The 23,454-nt window shown below is 56.9% G+C and overlaps 1 long non-coding RNA gene across 1 annotated transcript; it reads left to right on the top strand.

Annotated features, from left to right (window-relative positions):
- Positions 1-320: 320 nt before the first annotated feature.
- On the top strand, positions 321-15,637 carry LOC138844432 (uncharacterized). Its single transcript, XR_011380274.1, has 2 exons — positions 321-462; positions 13,260-15,637. It is a non-coding gene; the product is annotated as an uncharacterized lncRNA (long non-coding RNA).
- The last annotated feature ends 7,817 nt before the right edge of the window (positions 15,638-23,454 follow it).

The raw sequence follows: 23,454 nt of genomic DNA, 5'->3' as shown, positions 1-23,454 counted from the left end.
GCCGCATCCTAAACCCTGCAGCCTGTGCACGTGTGCTCTTTCAGCACAGAGGGGCCCGCAGAGGGCATGAGGTCGAGGGCATGGGGGTGGCCAGCCCCTCAGCCATCGCCCCATAGTCCAGCACCGCCCCCCCCAGCCCTCTCCCGCCCCCTGCGGGATCTGTCCCTCAGGTTGAACCCTGACTGTACAAGGGGCCAAGGGAAAGTGGCCTCCGGGATCTGTCTTGGCAGCACTGCAGGGATGTGGCCGTGGGGCCAAAGGACAAAGAGCGCAGGCCTAGTCTGGAAGGCCTGGAGCCTGGCTGGCCCCCAGGGCTCCAGGGCCAGGAGGCTGGCTCTGCTGACCTTGGCTGTGGGCCAGCCGAGGAGGTGGCGCGCAGCCCCCGCCTCCCTCCAGGCAGCTGAGCAAACACAGGAGCCCAGAACGGCAGCAGCCGCCCTGGGGAGTGGACTCAAGAGGAGGGTAGGGCCGGGTGGGGGTGAGGTCTCTGGGGAGGAGAGGGGGCTGGGGGTGCAGGAAAAGCGGGGCGACGCTGCTGAATCCCACAGGGGCGCTTCAACAGGCTCGTGGCAAATGCAAGCGAGAGATACGCTGAAGGGCGGGCGTCGGGTGGGACGGTTAAGTTGCTGGCATGCCATAGAGGAGTTTGAACGTGACTCCACTTCCGACTCCACCTAACGCAGCCGCTGGGAAGCAGCAGGTGGTGGTGAGAGTCCCTAGGTCCCCGCCACCCACCCGGGAGAGCCAGGGGCAGGTCCCGGCTCCTGGCTTTAGCCTGGCCCAGCCCCAGCTGTTGAGGGCTTCGGGGCAGCAGAGACCCCTGCCTGGCTCTCTCTTTCTGTCTCTCTGCCTTTGGAGTAGGAATGAACAAACAAGGTTTTTACAAAAATGTCTTTTGGTGCCCAAAGATTTTAAATCCATGCACAGGAGGAGACTTCAAAAGGCTCATAAAAAAGCATTTTATGAAAAAACGAGGCAGGGAGTTCAAGGGCTTTTTTGCACCCAAATCAGCGTATCTTTGAGTTCCATTTTCTACGCACTTTTTGAAGTCCCCCAGGTGGGGTCCTGGGGACCTCATGAGGACAGGACCTCCCTCCTGGAGCGTGTGGTCCCCAAATTGTCTCCCCCACACTCAGCAAGTGCAGCTCCTGGCCCGTTAGAAAGGGGACTGGCCCACAAGGAGGCCCGGGAGGAGAGAGATAGGGCCGGAGGGGAGGCGCAGAGCAGGAAGCTGGGGAGAGACAGGGCTGGACGGGAGAGTCCCCGGCAGCCAGCCCGGTGGCCGTGGGAGACGCAGTTCCTGTCTTACCCCTCCCCTGCTTTCCATTTGAAGGGCCCCAAGCCATCACAGCCAGGTCCCTGCCAGACCCCCATCGGCACCCACACCTCTGCTGGGCTGTGGGTTTAGCAAACAACTCGGAACCTTCTAGAGCCTGGGAGAGGCCTCCACCCGTCCCTCCTAGCAGTATTCAGAAATGTCCGGCATTCCCGGGGTCACAGGGCCAGGGGCCACGGCTTGTGCACAGCACAGGGCAGCCCCAGAGGAGCAAAACCAAATCGGAATCCAACGTCCATCTCAGGCTCCCAGCTTCCTCCCTCCCTCCCTCCCTCCCTGCCTGTGGGTCCTTCAGGACTGCAGGGCTGGCGGGGGGGTGGGGTGGCGGTGGGCTGGCAGGTGAGGCCTGGCCCCTTCAGGTCCTGGGGAAGGAGGCCCTGGGGAGCCCCAGAAAGTTAGAGGGGGAGATCCTAGTGCTCCTGCCCAGAGGAGGCCCTGGCCGCAGAGCCGCCCAGCCCAGCCCAGCCTGCACCCAGAAGGCCCCGTAAGGGGTTAGTTGGTGGATGAGTGAGGGTAAGTGGGGGTGGGCCTCGGGGGATCACAGACAGCCTGTGGGAACCACACACACCTGTGCTGTGGCCTGGAGGTTGCATGTATTGGCAGCCAGGTACCGCATAGGCCAGGTACCCAGACTCCTCTTGGCTCCTCACTCAGCCAGCAAGTGTACTGTCTTACCCATAGCACAGATGAAGGGGCTGAAGCCCAGAGAGGGTGATTAACTTGTCTAAGGGCACGCAGCAGGTAACTGACAAGGCCAGGATTTGCACTCCGGAGTCCGTTTTTTTTTTTTTTTTTTTTTAGCAGGAAACACACAGCCTCTGTGGACTCTAGGCCTGGGTAGGGGTGGTGGTGAATGGTAGCCTGGGTTGGGGGCAGAGAATGCCAGATTCTGCAGAAAGCAGGAAGGCCCAAGGCTGTGGGGCTGCTGTGTGGGTGGGGGGCGGGACACAGGAAGCTGGGAGTCCCCACAAGGCGGCAGGGGGCTTGAGGCCCCCTGAGAAGCTCCCTGGTTGGTGAGCTTGAGGCAGGCCGTCCTACGGAGAAATGGTTTGCTACGAAGAGAGAGACTGAAAGTGAGACCCTGCGGATTAGCCGAGCCACCTGGGCCTGTGTGGGAAGATTTCAGGACGGCCCTGCAGCAGGTCTGGGGCCAGCGGGCCTTGAGCCTGCGCTAGGGTGGCGACCCCTGCCCAGGACCCCTGCTCAGCGTGATGAGCAGGGCGGAGGAGAGCAGGACCCAAGGTCAGGGAGTGGGGAGGTCAGGGCTGGATTTGAATCTGTTGCTGTTTTAAATTTTTATGTATTTGTTTTTATTTGAAAGACAGAGTTATGGGGCGGGTGTTGGGGAGCGATCCACTGGTTCACTCCCCAAATGGCCGCAACAGCCAGGGCTGGGCCAGGCTGGAGCCAGGAGCCCCATCTAGGGCCTCCTTAGGCCATATTTCACTGCTTTCCCAGGCGCATTAGCAGGGAGCTGGACTGGACGCGGCGCAGCCGGGACTTGCAGCAGCGCTCTGCTACGGCACGCACGGGCCGACCAGCGGCGGCCAAACTCGCTGCGCCACCACGCTGGCCCCAGGACTTCAGGCTGTTAGCTAGCGGACCTTCAAGCAGGGCCGTTTCCTCGGGGCTACCTGGTGGCCTGGGCTAATGACCTTACCTGTGGCAGAGGGGGCAGAAGAGGCGGAGGGAGATGTGATGCGGGGGGCTGGCCAGAGTGATGTGGAGGGCTGGCCAGAGTGATGTGGTGTTGCTGTTTCGAGGGGCCTCTGGAAGCCACAAAGGACCTCAGCCCCGGATGCCTCGATGGTAGCCCCCGAGGCCGGTCACGTGGGACTTCTGCCCACAGCACTGTTGGCAGGGGGTGTGGGGGGGTGAAGCCGTGTTGTTTTAAGCTGCCACGTTTATGGTCATTTAGACTGCTAGCAATAGGTCAGCAAATGTTGGTCCAATCTCTAGCTCCTTTAATCGCGGCACCCACTCTAGAATGTTCCATACAAGCGGGTCTCTGTGCCTGCTGGGAGGTGGCCAGCAGCAAGGTGGAGATGGAGCCTCTGGCTCCAGGTCACTTTCTAACACACCACACCCAGGGCCTGCAAAAATATCTTCAGGGCATGCAAAAGGGAGGTGTGGTTCCATGCACCTGGCTGGAAGTCCCGCCTCTATAGAGACCTTCTCCCCCCACCCCCCACCCCAGGTTTCAGTTCTCCCTGCCCCCACCCCCAGCCCCAGCCCCTTGTCCTTAGCTCTCCTTCTGTCTTCAAGGAGAGAGACTATGACCTGCACGCTGTCTCCCAGGGCCCAGTGCTCCGTGAAAGCGGGGCTCTCTCCGCTGCGTCCCCTCCCCCCAGCTGCAGCCCGTCCCCTCCTCCGCAGCCTCAGAGCCCCTTGCAAGTGAGGCAGTGGGCTTGATCCCAGCCCCCCAGGGTGAACAGCGGAGGGAGGGCTACAGCACCCCCTGCCAGCTGGCAGGGGCAGAGGGGAGGTGCACTTCCTGCTGGGTCTGTGGGGAGCTGCTCTTCTCTGAGAGCCCCAGGGGGACCCAGGGCAGAGAGAGGGGCCCAGGAGCTAGGGCAAGGGGCCGGGAGGCTGAGGAGTGAGCCAGAGACCCCAGGGAACGGAAAGAGGGGAGGAGGAGCCGGAGATGAGGCTGGGAAGGCTGTGGCAACACAGAGAAACAGGGCATGAGAGTGCGGACAAAGAGGGGGACGCACACAGAAAGCGCATCACCCCCAGGGGAGCCCCAGGGGGAACCGCGACCAGGGAGCGGAGCAGGGACTCAGGCCCAGGCGCTGGGATCCGGGATGTGTGCGAGTTAACTGCTGCGCCAGCTGTGCCAGCCGCCTGCACCGTGGCCCCCATGGCCCCCAGAGCTGCGGTTCTCTCCTTCAACCCTGTAGCATCGTCCGGGAATGCGCAGTTAGCTCTGACAGCACTCGCTTGGGCAGCACGCTCACCCCTGAACCTGATTGGCTGAATCCCTGGAGCCGGGGGGTGGAGTCAGCCTCGCAGGATCTGGGTGGACCAATAGGGAAGGAGGGCGGGGCCCCACGTGGACGCCGGGGCAGGAGACCTGGCTGCAGCCGCTGGGGTGAATGGGAAGAGGACTTTCCAGGAGCGAGGTTGGATGCCTGGAATATCCCACATTCATCTCCGTGGGTCAGCACAGGCCGCAGCTTCGATGCAGGCGTTGCCGCGGGGCTGCTGTCTCAGCCCAGGCTCGGCTGGGGCAGGCTCCACCGGTAGTCTCACGCAATAGGGCCCCAGGCTCTGGCTGGCTGTCAGCCAGAGGCCTCCCTCCTTTCCTTGGCCCGTGGGCTCCCCGGCCAAAGCCGGCAAGGTCGTCCCAAGGAGAGTGCTGCTTATGCAACGCAGGCGCACACGTGTAACCGGCGGCACCCCAGCCCCTAATGCTTTAGGTGTCAGGGCCCCAGCCACACGGAAGGGGGCTGGGGTTCACACAGCACGTGAACACGGGGGGCGGGGGTCCTTGTCCTGCCCTGAGTACACCCACCACCTCCAGCATGAGCAGCCACAGAGTTGAGGCTCACTTTGTTCTAAAGACTTATTTATTTGGAAGGCAGAGTTACAAAGAGAGAGAGAGGAAGTGGCAGAGACAGAGAGAGGTCTTCCATCCACTGGCTCACTCTCCAAATGGACACAACAGTCAGGGCTGGGCCAGGCCGAAGCCAAGAGCCTGGAACTCCATCCGGGCCTCCCACGTGGGTGACAGGGGCCCAAGTACCTGAGCCTTCCTAGGTGCATTAGTGATCAGGCATCAGTAGTTCTAGCCATTCAGGTTCCCCTTCTGTGCCCTGGAAGAATGAGAACACGGACAAGGAAGAACAAGCCAAGTTGAGATAAATAAGGCTCCCGCAGCGTACAGAGGGACTCCGGAGCAGGGAGCCGCTTAAGAGGAGTGAGGTCCGGGATTTTATATCGTTCAGGGCCACGGGGACGTTTTTTACGTAGGAGCCTTGCAAGTGCTATTCACCGTCCAGGGGATCTCGCATCATGGTGTGAGCGCATGGTGGTGTGGGCGCATCGTGGTGGAAGTGCGTGGTGGTATGGGCGCATGGTGGTGTGAACCCATTGTGATGTGGGCATATCGTGGTGTGAACCCATCGTGATGTGGGCATATCGTGGTGTGAACCCATCGTGATGTGGGCGCATCGTGGTGTGAGCGCATCCCGTTCCAAAATCTCTCATCCTCCCCTCTCCAGGCCCAGGCCTTTATCTCCAGCTCTCTTATCTTGCTAACTTCCAGTTCCCCACAGTGGTCTTTGCCAGACCGGCTCCTGTCTCTAACATTAGCAGGGCGCTGGACTGGGACGTGGAACAGCCAGGGATACTGGCATCGCTGGAGGCCGCCTAACCTGCTGCACCGCCCGCCCTGAGGTTCAACTTAGAAGGAGGAGTAAGTGCGTGGCCTTGAAAGGGCTCCGCTCAGGAATGTCGCTCCCTGTTGTGCCCAGGCTCTTGTGAGCAGGAAAAGCTGTCTTGCTAGTCTGTATTTTTTTTTCCCAGTGCCTGGCCTAGTTCCTGGCACACACAGAGAGGCTTCAGAAAGATCTAGAAGGTGCCCATTATCTCTTCACTCCGTTTTCCATGGCCTTTTCCCCTAGACTTCCTTAACGACAGTTGGTTGGGTGGGATGGCTGAGTTCAGTGACATCTTGAGATTCTCCCCACACCCTCATTCACTCACGCATCTGTCGGTTCAACGAGCAGCGACCCAACTCCTACCGAGATGCGGGTCCTGTGCTAGGCTCTGGGACACAGTCTGGGGTGAGGACAGGGCTTTGCCTTCTAGACGGCTCTGGATTAATCGCTTGCAGCTGCGCAGCCTAGTTGTTTATGGTTTGTGGTTTACGAGGGCCTTGTGCATATCCTGTCCCATGGTGCTGGGGTATGGGTGTTGTCGGAGAAATGCAGAGGGAAATTCTGAAGTGACTCCAGGGTGAAGACTTCCTGGAGAAAGCATGCAACGGGCGGCAGCTGGGCTCCCTGCCTCGTGCGCCTCCCACCCCCTAGGACCACGCAGTCCAGCGTGTCTCGGGCCCGCCCCTGGGCTCCTTCCCTTGTCTGGCTCAGAGTTTGGGGGGTGCCCTGTGGTGGCCCTCAGCGGAGCTGGGGACCTCACTTGGGGCCTCACACATGTCCGCTGCCTCCACCACAGCCCGATAAGAAAGTGACCACAGTCCTTTTTGGCTCCTTTTCTTAGTCCAAAGAGGAACCCGGGCTTGGGTGAGGAGGAAAGATAGGACAGAGCTGCCACTGAGTGACGTGCTCACCAGGACGCGTGCGTGGGGACAGAGCTGGGGTCTCGGGGTCCCACCTCCCCTGCCTTGGTTCCCGAGGTTCCCGCTCCCGTTGGGATTTGCTGCTGATCCTCTGCCTTCTCGGGATGTACTCAGCTCGGCCACCCGCGTGTGGCTCCACTGTCACCAACCAACTGCCTCCGGGGGCCACAGCCGGCACTTGTTTTACATTTAGGATTTTAACGTGGTTTGAATCAGGAGGAGATCCAGAGACGAGGATTTGAATACAAGCAGTGTATTTGGGTTGGGATCCCAGGCAACCTAGCTAAAGGAGTGCAAAGGAGTTCATGGAGGGGCAGGATCTGACCTAGTGATTAAGATACCCAGGTCCCTTGCCTGCGCAGCGGCTCACTAGGCTAATCTTCTGCCTGCAGCGCCGGCACACCGGGTTCTAGTCCCCGTTGGGGTGCCAGTTCTGTCCTGGTTGCTCCTCTTCCAGACCAGCTCTCTGCTGTGGCCCATGAGTGCAGTGGAGGATGGCCCAAGTGCTTGAGCCCTGCACCCGCATGGGAGACCAGGAGGAAGCACCTGGTTCCTGGCTTCGGATCGGTGCAATGCGCCAGCAGCAACATGCAGGCTGGCCATAGCGACCACTTGGTGGGGTGAACCAACAGAAAAAGGAAGACCTTTCTCTCTGTCTCTCTCTCACTGTCTAACTCTGCCTGTCAAAAAAAAAAAAAAAAAAAAAAAAAAACGCCCAGGTCCCACACTGGTTCCGTTCCTGGCTCAGCTCCCAACTCAGCTGCCTGCTCACAGAGACCCTCTGAGGCAGCACTGATGGCTCGGGTGGTTGGGTTCCTGCTGCTCACCTGCGAGACCTGGATGGTATTCCCAGATTCCAACTTTGCCTGGCCCAGCGTTGGGGAGTAAGCCAGCAGATGGGAGCTCTATCTCTCTCTGCCTCTCAATGCAATTTTTAAAAAAAATTTTAAGTTTGTAATAAAATGGAATTAAAATGCAAATTTACTTTGGTGCAAAAGGTTTTTGAAATTCATGCATATAATGTTTTTTAATTAATTAATTTGAAACTCAGAGTTACAGAGAGAGAGAAAGAGAAAGGAGAGACAGAGAGAGATCTTCTATCTGCTGGTTCATTCCCCAAATGGCTGCTATGGCTGGAGCTGGGCTGGTCTGAAGCTAAAAGCCAGGAGCTTCTTCCAGGTCTCCCATGCAAGTGCAGGGGCCCAAGGACTTGGGCCATAATCTACTGCTTTCCCAGGCCATAGCAGAGAGCTGGATCAGAAGTGGAACAGCTGGGACTTGAACCTGTGCCCACATGGGCTGCAGACAGTGGCTCAACCTGCTGCACCACAGTGCCAGCCCTGCATAGAAGGAGCTTTCAAGAAGTTCATGGAAATTATGGAAAACTATGCTTGGACTTCAATTTCTTTTGCACCAACCTTAAAAAAAGAGATTTATTTACTTATCTATTTGAGAGACAGAGTTACTGGAGACGGAAAGAGAGAGAAAGATCTTCCCTCTGCTGATTCACCCCCTAAATGGCCACAATGGCCAGAGCTGGGCCGATCTGAAGCCAGGAGCCAGGAGATTCATCTGGGTGTCTTATGTGGATGCAGGGGCCCAAGCACCTGGGCCATCTTCCTCTGCTTTCCCAGTCCATAAGCAGAGAGCTGGATTGGAAGAGGAGCAGTCGGGACATGAACCGGCGCCCGCCCATATGGGATGCTGGCGCCACAGGCAGAAGGCTTAACATACTGCGCCACAGCACCAGCCTCTTTTGCACCAACTTAAGCTTAACTATCTTCTTTTAAAAAGTTTTATTTGAAAGAGTGACAGAGAGAGGGAGAGGGAGAGGGAGAGGGAGAGGAGGAGAGAGAGAGAGAGAGAGAGAGAGAGAGAGAGATCTTCCATCTGCTTATTCACTCCCCAAATGGCCACAGTGGCTGGAACTGGTCCAGGCCAAAGACAGGAGCCCAGGACTCCATCGGGGTCTCCCACGTGGGTGGCAGGGATCCTACACCAGCAGCGGGGAAGCTGGGACTCTAACCTGTCTCCTACACGGGTTGCAGGCATCCCAGGTAGGAACTTAACCTGCTCTACCACGATGCCTGCTCCCGGTATTTTTGTTTTGTTTTGTTTTCACAAAGGACTTTATTCTTGAACATAAACAATTGAACACCTGTGGCATAAGCCAAAGCCCCCATTTCACAGATGGGCTAATAGAGTCCTAGAGATGCCAAGGGATTTTCCGAAGCTTCCCAGCAAGTTTAGAATGAATCAGGCTCAGCCCTGGCTGTTGTCATTTGGGGAGCGAACCAGTGGTTGGAAGATTTCTCTCTCTCTCTCTCTCTCTCTCTCTCCCTCTCTCCCTTTCCCCCTCTCCCCCTCTTCCCCTCTCCCCCTCTCTCCCTCCCAAGTAGAAGAAAAAAGAAAAGCAGACAAGAATCAGGTCTAGAACAGACACCAGGTCTCCAGGCTGGGAGTCCAGCACTTTTTAAAAATCAGTTTCTCAGTACAGGTTGAGGGGAAGTGGCGGAGTTCAAAGTGCAGAGGCCAGTGCCCTCTTCACCTAGGCTCCTCCAGCATCAGTGTCTTGCGTAACTGGAATCTGATATCAAAACCAGGAAGTTGACATTAGTGCAACGCCCAGAGCTTATTCAGCCCCCACCAGTCAAATGCATCCATCTGTGTGTGTGTGCGTGTGTGTGTGCGTGTGTGTGCGTGTGTGTGCACGTGCCATCGCTGCACGGTCCTCCCCCCATGGCCACCTCCTGACCCCTAGCAGCCGCTCTCCAGTGCCCGTCTCCGCCATGCTGCCTTTCCCAGGTGTTGCGGAAGCAGACCCGTGCAGTGTGAGCTCCACACCGGCCTGTTTCCGAGCGTGTTTGGCACACAGGTTAAGGCGCCACTTGAGGTGCCTGCAGCCCGTAGCAGAGTGCTTGATTCGAGTCCTGGCTCCCCCACTTCAGATCCAGCTTCCTGCTCACGCACACTTTGAGGGCAGCAGGGCTGGCTGGAGCAGTTGGACCCCCGCCACCCACGTGGGAGGCCTGGATGGAGTTCCTAGCTCCTGGCTTCGGCCTGGCCCGGCCTTGGCGGTCATCGGCTTTAGCGAAGTGAAGCTGCAGATGAAGACCTCTCTTGCATGGCTCTCTATGTCTCTCTGTCTTTCAAATAAAATGAAAGTAAATACTTTTTAAAAACAGATTGGTCTGTTTCATTCAACATCATTTTTAAAAGGGATTTATTTATTTATTTGAAAGGCAGAAGTGTGTGCGTGCGCACACACACACACACGCACACAAGAGAGGTCTTCCACCCATTCAACATCATTTTCTTAGGGTGCACCCCAGTTGCATATCACTAGATCATTCCTTTTTGTTGCTGAATAGTATCCCATTACTGTTGCTCTGCCACCAGTTGTTCAATCATTCATCCCTGGAAGGCGATTTAGCCACTTTTTGGCTTTTACAGTCAAAGCTGCTATGGACATTCATGCACAAGCTTCAGCGAGGCAGTAGGCAGAACACTGTCCCCAAAGACGTCCGCGGGAGTGTGTTCCACGGGGATTGTACGGATACAAGTCAACAGAGCAGCTCAGATGTAGGTGTTTTACCTGCGCACATGGCTACCCAGACACATTGCTCGGAATCCCTTGCAGCTACGCGTGGTTTTGTGATGTCAGTGAAAAGGATCTGTCTTTTTTTTTTTTTTTTTAATTAATTTACTGGGGCCAGTGCCGTGGCTCACTTGGTTAATCCTCTGCCTGAGGCACTGGCATCCCATATGGGCGCTGGGTTCTAGTCCCGGCTGCCCCTCTCCCAGTCCAGCTCTCTGCTGTGGCCCGGGAAGGCAGTGGAGGATGGCCCAAGTGCTTGGGCCCTGCACCCGCATGGGAGACCAGGAGGAAGCACCTGGCTCCTGGCTTTGGATGGGATCAACGCAGCGCCAGCCAAGGCGGCCATTTGGGGAGTGAACCAGCAGATGGAAGGCCTCTCTCTCTCTGCCTCTGCTTCTCTGTAACTCTGCCTTTCAAATAAATAAATAAGTCTTCTAAAAAATATTTTTAAACTAATGTTAGGAAGAGGACGCCTGTGCCTTCTGAGGTGGCCTGTGCTCGCTCCCTGTCGCTGCCTGGCGGATTTCCCCCAGCCCTAACACCTCGAAACACAGCAGACGTTCCTGGTCTCACACAGATCCTGTGGGCAGGAGGCTGGGGCGGCTGACCTGGGCGGTTCTGCCTCATTTGTGAAGTCAGTTGGTGAGCATTCATTCTGAAAGGCCGTGAGAGGTTGCCTGGGTCTGCAGGGCCTCCTTCCCGGGTGAGAGGCCTGAGCCCCCGGCCTTGGCCACCTCTCTGTGGGGCTGCCTGAGGGTCCTCAAAACAGGTCTATGGCCTCCCCTGGAATGAGTGGTCCTAGAGACAGCCAGGTGCACGGTGCCACTTCTTCCATCACCTTGCCACGCAAGGCACACTCTATTTTTCTCCCCCAAAATATCTACTTGGTGACCCTGATTGCCCCTACTCAACATGGGAGGGACCACACAGGGGCGTGGGCACCAGGAACGGCGGCCCAGCATCCGGGCGAATCTCGGAGGCTGGTGAGCGGATGCCCTTCCTGGGCAGGGAGTGTGCCAGCCCCTTCTTTCTCCCTCCCTGTGTCTGGAATAACAAATGGATCAATTGCCATTTTGTGGCTGAGAATATGTGAACAGGGCAACACTCAGGGCTGGCTGAGCAGCAGAATAGGAGCCTGGGGCCTGCCCAGCCCTGCAGAGCTGCCGGGCCAGCCCCAGAGTGAGTATCAGACGTGAGAAGGAAAGACAAGTCTGTCTTCTTAAAAATTTTTTTTTGCTAAGATTTACTTTATTTATCCAGAAGGCAGAGTGACAACGAGAGAAGGAGAGACAGAGACAGCTCTTCCAACCATTGATTCATTCCCCAAACGGCCATGATGGTCAGGTCAGGTCAGGCCAGGTCAAAGCCGGGAGCCAGGAACTCCATCCGGGTCTCCCACACGGGTGGCACAAGGCCCGTTTGCTGCTGCTTTCCCAGGTTCAGTAGCAGGGGCTGGGCCGGAAGCGGAGCAGCCGGGCCTCAGCCTGGAGCTCCCCCTGGGATGCTGCGGCTTAACCTGCTGCACCACAACGCCAGCCCCGTGTGCGTGTTATCGAAGCAACCGCATTTCCCACGCGTGTCCAGCAGCCTCGTCCGACCACTGACGGAGCTGCCCCTTTGTGGAGGCGTTGGCCCTCCTCGCCCAGCCTCTCAGCTCCTTGAGCTCTGGGTCTGTGTGAGGTGAGGCGGTGAGAAGGTGGCTCTTAGCAGCCGTGTCTCAGCCCCGCCCTCACCTCCCACGGCCCCCTCCCTCTCCGTGCGCGGTGGCTGGGCTGCTCAGAGCACTGCCCACTGAAGTAGAACCGTTTCCTTTTTAATGTTTTCCCTTATTTTATCTATCTGTCTTGATTTGAAAGGCAGAGTTCTTCCTCCCACCTGCTGGTTCACTTCCCAAGTACCCCCAGCAGCCAGGGCCGGGCCAGCCTGAAGCCAGGACCCAGGACTCAGACGGAGGCACTGCGCTACGGGACGCGGGTGTTCCACCCAGCGTCTCACCTGCTGCACCGCGGGATTGCCAACCGCCCTGCAGGAGAGAACCCGCCAGCCACCCTGTAAGGGAAGCCTCTGCTTTTTCCTACGATAGCCATCCGCCTAGATGCACTCGGTCTAGAAAGTTCTTCCCACAAATCCATTGGCTCTCTTGACCCTGAAAGCATCTCTGTGAGTCCCCCTTCCCGGGTGTGGAAAGTGAGTCTCAAACAGAGCTGGTAGGGAAGGGACGGAGAGCGGAAGGGGTGGGAGGCGACAGACTCGGTGGCTTGGGTTGCCCTGGTCACAGCCCCATCGCTCTGCGCAGTGTCTGTGTCCCCAGCGCCTGCAGGGCCCTTGAGGGCAGGGGCTTGCTCAGATTTATTCTGAAGGTCCTCCGTGCTTACTGTAAGAGTTTGTTGAATGAATGAATGAGGGTACATGCGTAGATACTTTATACGAGAGCCCCGGTGGGAGCCAGAGAAGTGAGACCGTGGGTAGAAGGTGCGTCAGAGGGAGGCCAGGCTGTGTGCCCCTTCCCACGCTCCTGCCTCTCGTCAGTACCACAGGAGCCCCAGGCAGGGCTTTCTTTTTTTTCTTTTTTAAAAGATTTATTTATTTATTTGAAAGGCAGTGTTACACAGAGAGAAGGAAAGGCAGCGGGGGTGGGGTCTTCCATTCTGCTGGTTTACTCCCCAAATAACTGAAACAGCCAGAGCTGCACTGATCTGAAGCCAGGAGCCAGGAGCTTCTTCCAGGTCTCCCACGCGGGTGCAGGGGCCCAAGGACTTGGGCCATCTTCTACTGCTTTCCCAGGCCACAGCAGAGAGCTGGACCGGAAGTGGAGCAGCCAGGACTCAAACCAGCTCCTATACGGGATGCCGGCACTGCAGGCAGTGGCTTTACCCACTACGCCACAGCACCAGCCTGCAGGCAAGGCTTTCAAAGCCAGCATCCACCGAGTGCTTAGTAAACAGTGGACAGCACCCGAAGCAGTCTCCATAGATCAGTTTGGGTTCCATGAGGCAGGCGCTGTTACTGTTTTCCCTTTACAGATCAGCAAGCGGAGCCTTCCGACAGAAAAGCTTCTCCCAGACCCTTGACCCTCAGTGGTTCTGTTCCAGCCTCCAACCCCCGCCCGCCCCGGGAGACTCTGGGTTAGGACAGTTCACAGGCACGTGGCATCTATTCTATCTCAAAGTTTAAAAAGAATAACAACACGTGAGGAAGATCTGTCCAGTGCCACCATCTGGCCGCAGCTGTTGCCTGCCCTGTGGATGTCCTCGTCCTGTGATGTCCACGTCCTTACCGAGCCTCGCCTATCTCAGTCGGGCCCCTGTTCTCTGGATGAACGCGGGCTCCCGTCTCTGCAACCAAGGGCATGCCTTTGACTCTGTGGGAATGGCCACCCCCTCACATTCCCTCCAGCTGCTTCTGGGAGTCCCTGGGGACTCTCTGCTTGGCCAGCAGCTTCTGAAACCTTAGTGGAGTGACTCTTCCTGTTTTGCTCACTTGTGACAGCGTCTCCCCTCCCCAGGGGTCAGGCAAGGCGCAGGAGGGCCGCTCGCGGGAGCGATGCATCCATGCATTGGGAAGGCGGAACAGCGGCAGGCACAGAGCAGGACGCGGGACACGGCAGTCCCTTCTGTGTGGGCGCCGCCCTCTCACGCTTACAACCCAGCAGGCGACCACTACGAGGAGAGTGCGATGCAATTTCATACCCATGACAGATTGGAAAGGCCAGTACTCTCAAGTGCCGGGGACAACGTGGGGAGACGGAGGTTCCCCAGCCCTGCTGCGGACATGCGGATTCTGGAAGTGACTGGGTGGGGTTTAGCAACGTTAACTCTGGGCTTGCCTCATGATCCAGCCAAGCCACTGTTGGGCCGTCATCCCAGAAAGTCTCTCCCCCAGGTCCGCGAGAGGACATGGCAGGGGCGGTCACTGGATCACAGGCAGAGATCGCACTGATCACTGGGTCAGTAGCCAACGTAGCAGATCTGGGCTGGGCTACCGGGGGAGCCACAAGGAACAGCAGCCTCGATGTGGGGTTGGCAGCGAGGGCAGAGAGAGCCCAACGCAGGACACAGAGCAAGACTCAGTTTTGGAAAGTTGCAACACACGCAAGGAACCCTTCAAAGAAAGTGTGCAAGATACATCCTTGTTCTGGGAGAGGGAAGACATGAAATCAATCAGAAACCACCCAGATCAGTTGTTGTGCCCTGGAGGTGATGTTGGCTCAGCTCCCAGCACGCGGAGACATCGCACACTGGCAAACTCCGGGGTCCAGTGCAGGTGCTCTGGGGGCCACCCCGGGCTGCTCTGCTTCGTGTTTTCCCTTCCAGCCTTGGTCCAGACCTCAAGCCAACGCTCCGTGTCCAGGTTCTCATCACTTCCTGTGAGTTCTCTGCCGGAAGTGCACAGAGAGCAGACCCCAGCTGCTCCTGCACAGATCCTGGCAAGGCCCGTGGGACGGCAGCCACAGGGATGAATGCAGGGCTATGGGAGATGACCTGGCGAGACTAAGGCGGGTGGGGTGCTCCAGGGGGTGGAGGGGCCCCATGGAGGAGGGGAGCAGAGGCAGGAACAGCGAGTGGGCGGGGCATCCAGATGACGTGGAGTTGGGGAGGGCTAAGGTGGAGCGTGGGAGATCACGTACTCACCGTGCGAAGGTGCCAGGGCACCAGACAGGGCTGGGGTGCAGGGTCCAGGTCCTGCTCCCTGGGGTGGCCCAGCGCCCTCTCTTGCCACTGCGGTCTGTGGCGTCCTGGAAGCCACCCAGACCTACAGTTCTGCACACAAATCCTCGTGGCTGGCGTTTCGCACTGTGGTTTTGTTTCTGCCTCTCTGTTCACGGCTCTGGGTATCTCCCTGACTACAGCCAAGGCCCTGGAGGGACGGCAAGGGCCCTTCTGCCAACGACAATGTCTCTGGTTCTTTGCCAGCCGGCAGCAGCCCGGGAAGGCGGTGTACTCACTGGCCCGTCTCTACCGTGGCCGAGTGGAGGAAGAGCGGGAGCAGACGCGGGTGTAGTGCCCTTCTACTCTGTTCTTCCAATCCGCCTGTCCACCAATGACTTGGTGCTTTCCCTGTTTCACGGACGTGGAAATTCTGGCCCAGAGAGGGAAGCTAACCAGCCCGAAGTCACACAGCAGCCACGGAGCGGCTGGGTGAAACCCTGATGGGCTGGCTGTGGCTCTTGTCCTGTCTACTGGTCCAGCCCATGGCTGGTGGAACCTGGGGCAGGTTCATTATTTTCCTTCTCCCACCCAGTCTTGCCCAGAGTGGCTAATGTGAAAATAGCAACAGCTGGCCTTACTGGGGGCTCCCTCTGTCCCAAGCATTCTGCTAGTTAAAAAAAAAAAAAAAAAAAAACAAACTAACCAATGAATTTAAAATTGCATTAAAATATACATGAAACACTGTAACCATCTTTAAGTAGAGTCGCAATATTGATCACCATCGTCACCACTTTAGATTTTTTTTTTTAATTTGAGAGACAGAGAGGGGGAGGGCCGGCATCTGGTGGAGCAGCTAAGATGTCCCTGGGTCCACTGCATCCCATGTTGTTGTGCCTGAGCTCAGGGTCTGGCTCTGCTTCTGATTCCAGCTTCCCGCTAATGTGCACCCAGGGAGGCAGCAGGCGATGGCTCGGGGACCTGGCTTCCTGCCGCCTGCAGGAGGCTCGTCCTGAGCTCCTGGCTCCTGACTTCATCCTGGCGCAGCCCTGGCTACCATGGGCGTCTGGGGAGAGAACAAGTCAATGGAGGATTCCTGTCAGTCTCTTTTTCTATACCTTACAAATAAAATGAAAAACAAATAGAAATTTTGAGACACACACACACACAGAGCACTCCTGTTTGCTGGTTCCATCCCTAAATGCCTGCACTAGCCAGGGCCGGGCGGAGCTCAGGTCTCCTGTACAGGTGGCAAGAAAATCCGGGTGTTTGAGCCATCACTTCTGCCTCCCAGAGTGTGCACTGGCAGGAAGCTGGAGTCAGGAGTTAAGGCTGCCCAAGGCCAGAAGCCCTCGGGGCAGTGGGTGAAGTGTGGGTGTGGGTGTGGGTGTGGGTGTGGGTGTGGGTGTGGGTGTGGACGGGCTGGCCGGCAGGCCAAGGAGGGGACAGCCATTGCTCTCTGAACAGCCGTCTGTCCTTGTGGGGGAGAGGGCAAGTGGCTGGGAGGAGTGACTCACCAGAGTCCCTAGTCACCTCTGATGCTTGGGGACAGCCACCCAGGGGCTTCCGGAACCCTGCCCTCAGCGTGGCGTCGAGCATGCTTGCAGCCACTGGACGGCCCCTGCTCTTGGAGGTGACCTTGTCGAGGCTTGGAAATGTGGAAATGTTCCCTGCAGATCCTAGAGCAAACCAGACTCTGGTTTTCCCCAGAAAATTCCAGCACATGGGCCCAGCAGGCTCTACTGGGCTGCCCCTGGTGAGATGATAAATGAAGTTCAAGTTTTAACCTATTTTATTTTAGTTAGTCATTATGTTTAAATATTCATTTTAAATTTAAGCTTTATGTATTACCATAGTAAGAATTTGAAAGAGAGCAAGACACACAGGGAGAAGTACATGTTGTTCTTAATACACCCCGGCGCTCCTCTCCCAACGTTAAGTTCTGCCTTTTTTAAAAAAAGTTTTATTTATTTATTTGAAAGGCAAGAGAGGGAGAGAGAGAGAAAAACAGATCTTCCATCTGCTGGTTCATTCCCCTAATGGCTGCAACAGGCAAGGCTGGGCCAGGCTGAAGGCAGAGCCGGGGAAGTCCATCCAGGTCTCCTGCGTGGGTAGTAGGGGACCAAGCACTCGGGCCATCATCTGCTGCCCACCCAGATGCCTTAGCAGGGAGCTGGACCAGAAATGGAGCAGCCTGGACTCAAACCAGCACTCATGGAAGCCAGCGCCAGAGGCAGCAGCCCAACCTGCTGTGCCACAGCAGTGGCCCAAAGTGAGGTATTTCTTACGTGTCTTGCTGGAGTTCACCTACCCCAGGGTGAAATGCTTTCTGTAAAGTAGCTAATATTTTAGGCTTTGCAGGTCCAGCCCTTCCAGACAACATGTAAACTAATGAGCATAGCTGGGTCCCGGGGAAAGTTTATCCAGGGTCGTTGACATGTGAATTTCCTACCAGGTTCTTTTAGCCATTAAAAATGTGAAACCTGCCGGCGCTGCGGCTCACTAGGCTAATCCTCCGCCTTGCGGCGCCGTCACACTGGGTTCTAGTCCCGGTTGGGGCACCAGATTCTGTCCTGGTTGCCCCTCTTCCAGGCCAGCTCTCTGCTGTGGCCAGGGAGTGCAATGGAGGATGGCCCAAGTGCTTGGGCCCTGCACCCCATGGGAGACCAGGATAAGTACCTGGCTCCTGCCATCGGATCAGCGCGGTGCGCCGGCCGCGGCGGCCATTGGAGGGTGAACCAACGGCAAAGGAAGACCTTTCTCTCTGTCTCTCTCTCTCACTGTCCACTCTGCCTGTAAAAAAAAATAAAAATAAAAATAAAAATGTGAAACCATTCTTAGCTTCTGGGTCATAGAAAAGCAGGCTGGATTTGCCCTGCTTGCTGACAGCTGCTCTGTTGGTGTGCAAACCCACACCTCCTCACACACATACACATGTATAACATACATGTCAATGTTTGACATAACATCCATATATCTGCACGTTTCAGTAGGATATCAGCACATTTTTATTTATTTGAAATGCAGAATGACAGAAAGACAGAGAGATCTTCCACCTGCTGGTTCACTCCCCAAATGCCCCCAATGGCAAGGCCTGGACCAAGCCGAGCCAGGAGCCTGAAATTCCACCGGGGTCTCCCACGTGGGTGCAGGGGCCCAAGCACTTGGGCCGTCTCCCACTGCCTTCCCAGGTGCACTCGCAGGGACCTGATGGGAAGTGGAGCAGCTGGGAGTCGAAGCAGCGCTCGGATGTGCGATGCGGACACCACAGTGTCTTCTGCACCCCATCTTACCAGTGCTGGCCCTGCCCCCACGGGAGAAGAAGCTGGCCCTCCAACTGGTGAAAACTTGTTCAAGGTCGCACAGCAAACAGAAGGCAGAGCCAGAGGCCAACGTCATGCTTTTTCCAGGGAGCTGCGTCAGCCCATCATTAATTAAACAAGGGCGTCAGGTTTTTGTTTATAAACACGTCACGTCACCTGGACCCATGGCAGTCCTGTAGGGCAGGCGGCAGACCTTACTGCTGTAGCCAGAGGACAGATGACGGAACTGGGTTCTAGGAGTTCCACGGTCACAGCTTGACTCTGTGCCCAGTGCCTTATCAACCTTAACTCGTGGCATTCTCATAGCCAACCTTGGGATTCTTTAGCCTTGAAGGGAGCAAGATTCAATTCACTGGGAAAACCAGGATTCGACTCCTGGTCTGTCTAGCCCCAAACGTATGCTATTTCCCACCAGGGCTGGGCAGGGACCCCTTGCGTTACCCCTTTCCGCCACCGCGGGGACAGGTGGCAGGTACTGATTTCTCTGCCTTCACCACTGGCGACACGAGCAGGTGACTGGAGTCGAGGGCGAGAGGGAGGGGCTCGGCGCGGAGGCCAGGCCAGCGGGTCTGCAGCGATCCTCCGAGCCCCAGTCTGCGGTTCCAGCGGCAGCGGCTTAGGGCCCACGGCTCCTGCGGTCTCTAAGTGGTCTCCGGGCAGAAGCGCTCCGTACCTGCGCGGGCCCACTCGGAGCGCGCACTAGGCGGGCCTGCGGCAGCTCCGCAGCCAAGGGTGGTCGCAAGGGGCAGGGGGCGTGGCACAATTTGACTATTCTCTCCCATTGGCTCATGGGGCGGAAGTGGGCGGGCTCAACTCAATCCACCTGCGGTAGGGTGGAGCGAAAGGAACTTCGGGGCCGGAAGAGTCGAGGAGCCGCCTGGACTCGGTGAGAGACAGGCCCCGCCTCTGGTAGGTGGGGAGCCGCTTCCATCGCCCCCAGCCACCCCGAGCTGCCCAGCAAGTGCGGGCTCGCTGTAAAAGCGAGTCTGCTGGAGCAAGATCCCGAACAGAGTAACACTGGTTACTTTGACTGGGGGGGGGGGAATTTCCCTGAGGGTTGGGAGTGGGGTATGGTGGGGGTAGCAATGGAGAGAGACTTTCAATCCTTTCGTGCCTGTGAACAATGGAAACCTAATAAGGCGTAGGTTTAAAACTATATACATATGTACACACACATACACATATATGTGCACACAGGTTCAGCTACAGGTGATACATAGTCAGATCTTCTTAGGCCACTCCGGAACAGCCTGGCATTCGAAGTCCTTTGCAACTTGCCCCAGCGTCCTTCCCACCTGTACCGTCGGCCCAGACCCAGAGCTACAGCCCTGTGCATTGGTCTCTGTGCACAGCCTTGGGATTCTGTCCTCCTTAAAACAGCTCCACCTTTGACATCTTACCCTCAGGAGTCACCGGGAGGCCCCCTCTCCCCTGACCCACAGTCGGAATCCACCTTTGCCTCCCTGTGTGGTCACCCATCAAGGTAGGTTCATCAGCCCCGCCCCACATCCTTGGCCCTGAGTCATGCATCAGTTCCACAAACATGTAGAGCACCTGCTGTTTGCTAAGGCGCTGGGTTGGGGCTGAGAGCCAGCCCTGAGCACTCCTGCTCCTGGGACTAAATGGACAGAGCAATGCAGGGTTTGGGTTGTCAGCGGTGACCAGGGCGGGAAGGGAAGGGAAACAGCAGAAGGGGTGTGCCCTAGAGAGCCACGAGGGTTCTCCTTTGGTTCAGGGGTTACAATGACTTCTGTGGGGAGGTGATGTCTTAGGAGTTGTCTGGCTGATGTGAGAGAGGGCACCGTGCAGTTCCTGCGGCGAGAATGTCCCTGCTGAGGGAGGAGCCATGTGCCCCGTCAACACCCAGAAAATGGACATTGGCTTAAGTTCAACAGTGAGGAGGGGGAAATGGCCTCCGATCCAGGGGCTGAGGGAGGGTGACTTCTCCCAGGCTCCAGGAGCAGCCTGCCTGGCCTCCGCCCCAGTGGCTGAGCTGTGACCAGTAGCCTGTTTGGAAGCCACGCCCAGCAGGCCAGGCTTCTGCAGGGAGGCAGCACGCAATAGTGGAAGAGAACCTCATCCTGGACCCAAGTCCTGCTGTGGCCCTCGCTGCTGTGGCTGTGGGAGCTGCTTGGTCTTCCGCCCTGAGACTCCGTTCCCACCCTCAAGGTGGGTTAACAACGCCCACCCTGCTGGTGTGTTGTCCGGACCGTAGCAGTAACAGCCTCTTCCTGCAGCTCGAATCCTGTGTTAGGCTCTTCACATACCTTCCCTCACCTGCTTCTCGGAGCACTTGGAGGTGTGTCTGGAGGTTTGCCACAGTCGGTAAAAGCGTGCCAAAAGCTGCGGTCGCTAGGATTCCACGTATCCAATGAAATCCATGTCAGGATCAGCATTAAAAAATGAAACAGATTAGCAGGTGCAGCGTATGGGGGTGTACCTATTCCGTGCATGTGTGTGTTTATTGTGAAACATTGTTTACAGTGGGTTGGTGGTAAAGAAACAAACTCTCAAAAAATGCTCTTGTTGGCACTGCTGTGGATAAAGCGCCCATCATTGTGGTTTGCACTGAGGGTCACTGTCAGGATGTGACTAGCCAGGCACCCCCGTGGAATGGCTGTCAGCCCTCCAGAGCCCATGCTAGACAGGTGACATCACCAAGCACACTGGATTGGCCTTTTTTTTTTTTTTTGACAGGCAGAGTGGACAGTGAGAGAGAGAGACAGAGAGAAAGGTCTTCCTTTGCCGTTGGTTCACCCTCCAATGGCCGCTGCGGCTGGCGCACCACGCTGATCTGATGGTAGGAGCCAGGTACTTCTCCTGGTCCCCCATGGGGTGCAGGGCCCAAGGACCTGGGCCATCCTCCACTGCACTATGGAGCCACAGCAGAGAGCTGGCCTGGAAGAGGGGCAACTGGGACAGAATCCAGTGCCCCGACCGGGACTAGAACCCGGGGTGCCAGTGCCGCAGGCGGAGGATTAGCTTAGTGAGCTGCAGCGCCGGCCCTAGATTGGCCATTCTTATTACTGTGACCGTTATTCTTCTTATTATTATTAAACTGCTGGAAAACCACACCGAGCCCTGAGCTCGCTGCTCTGTGCTTCTCAAGCCAGGCTCCGCCCAGCCATCCTCAGCTCCAGCCTAAGAGGTAGTCGAAGAGTAGCTAAGAAGATGGGCCCTGGAGCCACTAGGCCTGGGCCCAAGCCCGGCTCTGGCACTTACCTCCTCTGTGATCCTGGACAAAGCACTCAACCTGTCTGTGTTTCATGGACTTCATTTATTACGCAGAAAAGCTAAGAGGACCTACCTTGTCGAGCCGCTGTGAGAGCCCCTCACCACGGGGCACTGACTGCAGGCCCCTCTGTGGATGCCAGAATCCTGGGGTGCTTAAGGCCCTGCGGGGAGGTGGTGCAGGATTTGCTTAGTACCTGCACCTGTGCTCCAGTCTACTTGAAACCATCTCCAGGTTACTTACAACAGCTAAGACAAGACAGCGGCTATGCAAATTGTTGTGACAGTGTATTGTTCCGGGAATAATGACAAGGGGAAAAAAAAAGTCTGCCTGTCCAGTACAGACATCGTGCTTTCAAATATTTCTGTTTCATGGCCGGCTGAGCCTACAGATGTGGAGCTCATGGAAGCGAGGGCGTGGCCGTCCACGGCAGTGTTGTCAGAAAATGCCTGGCGGGCGCCGCACGCTCCAGCAACCTCAGCGGCTATCGTCCATGCAAAGGCGTGGAAGCGCTGCTGGTTGGACTGTAGGCGTGCGAGAAGCCTTGGCCCCGGGAGGCTGCCTGAACCCAAGATGCTAGCACTTGCGGGAGGCTGCCCCCTGCCCCCGGCTCCCAGCCGCTCAGCCCCTCTGCCTCTGTTTGCAATCAGCAGCTGAGCTCTGAGCCTCTTGCCTCACTTGCTGACCCCTCCCTGTCTTGCCCAAGGACGCCTCGAGGTTGTGTCTCCATTTCCTCTGGTTGAATGGCTGCCAGGCGGTAGAGGGGCTTCTCGTGGGCAAGAGTGGTGCTTTCTCAGCCCTCGCGGCACGCTGGGGTCCTCCCCCTCTGTCGGGAGCCCCAGCATTGCTCAGGGCCTCCCCGTATCTCCGGAATCTTGCAAGTCACCCTCCACGTTAGCCAAGACAGCGGTGTGCACACGCACACACAGCGGTGTGCACTCCCCACACTTCTGACCAGATGAGCCTCACCAGGCCCGTCGTGTAAGTTAGAAGGGGTTTCACACTATTGTCTTTTACAAATGAGGAGGCGCTGGGGCCCAGAGTGGTCAAGCAATTAGCCTGCGATCACCCAGTGAGGAAGTGGCAGAGCTGGGATCCCAGTCCAGCTCTCTCTCGACTTACCAGTAAAACTCCGTAATGGGGTCAGCATTGTGGCGCAGCAGGTGAAGCTGCCACCTGAGACCCCTGAGACCCTGGTTCGAGTCCCGGCTGCTGCACTTCTGATCCAGCTCCCTGCTAACACGCCTGGGAAGGCAGTGGAAGACGACTCGAGTACTTGGACTCCCGCCACCCACTTAGGAGATTCAGATGAATTTCTTGGCCCTTAATTTAGCCTGGCCCACCCCTGGCTGTGGCAGCCATCTGGGGAGGGAACCAGTGGATGGAAGACCTCTCTTTGTCTTTCTCTTTGTCTCTCCCCCTCTCTTTCTTACTCTGCCTTTCAAATAAATAAATAAAAATTTAAAAAATAAAAAATAAGAAATCCAAATACCCTAAAACCCATGTGTGTGGCATCTGTTGTGTGCTAGGTTTTGTTTTGCTATTTAGCGGTAAGCACACTAGCAAAGTTTAATGAAGAGAATGTACCAACAGGCCAGGCTGGCATCTCACAAAGAACTGAGAGTGGTGCCAGAGTTTGGCCTACGTCATTCATTTCACCTTCAGCCAGCTTGCAGACGAGGGAGCTAAGTGTCTGGGTGCCGGGGCCAGAGCCCCATCATGACCTCCCAGCTGCTTTGCACTGGAGATATAATTGCGCTTGCTCCACTGCCCGAGTCCCGCGGTGTCACCCACACCCCATCGCCACCCAGCCAGGCGGGGCTGGGAAGGCAGCTTCGGATGTCGGCTTCCCCTCTTGGACTGGATTTCACACCACACGGACTAGCCCCCCAGCAAGGGACACGTGAAGGCTGTCAAGTTCTTTGCCGCACACAAGAAATAGAAGGCCAAGGGGCTGGCGCTGTGGCTCAGCGGGTTAAAGTCCCAGGCTGCAGCGCCAGCATCCTGTATGGGCGCC

The sequence above is a fragment of the Oryctolagus cuniculus genome, chromosome 11 (assembly GCF_964237555.1).
Source record: "Oryctolagus cuniculus chromosome 11, mOryCun1.1, whole genome shotgun sequence".
Classification (NCBI taxonomy): Eukaryota; Metazoa; Chordata; class Mammalia; order Lagomorpha; family Leporidae; genus Oryctolagus; species Oryctolagus cuniculus.
The sequence above is the reverse complement of the archived record's forward strand: the minus strand, read 5'-3'. Positions and strand labels throughout refer to the sequence as shown.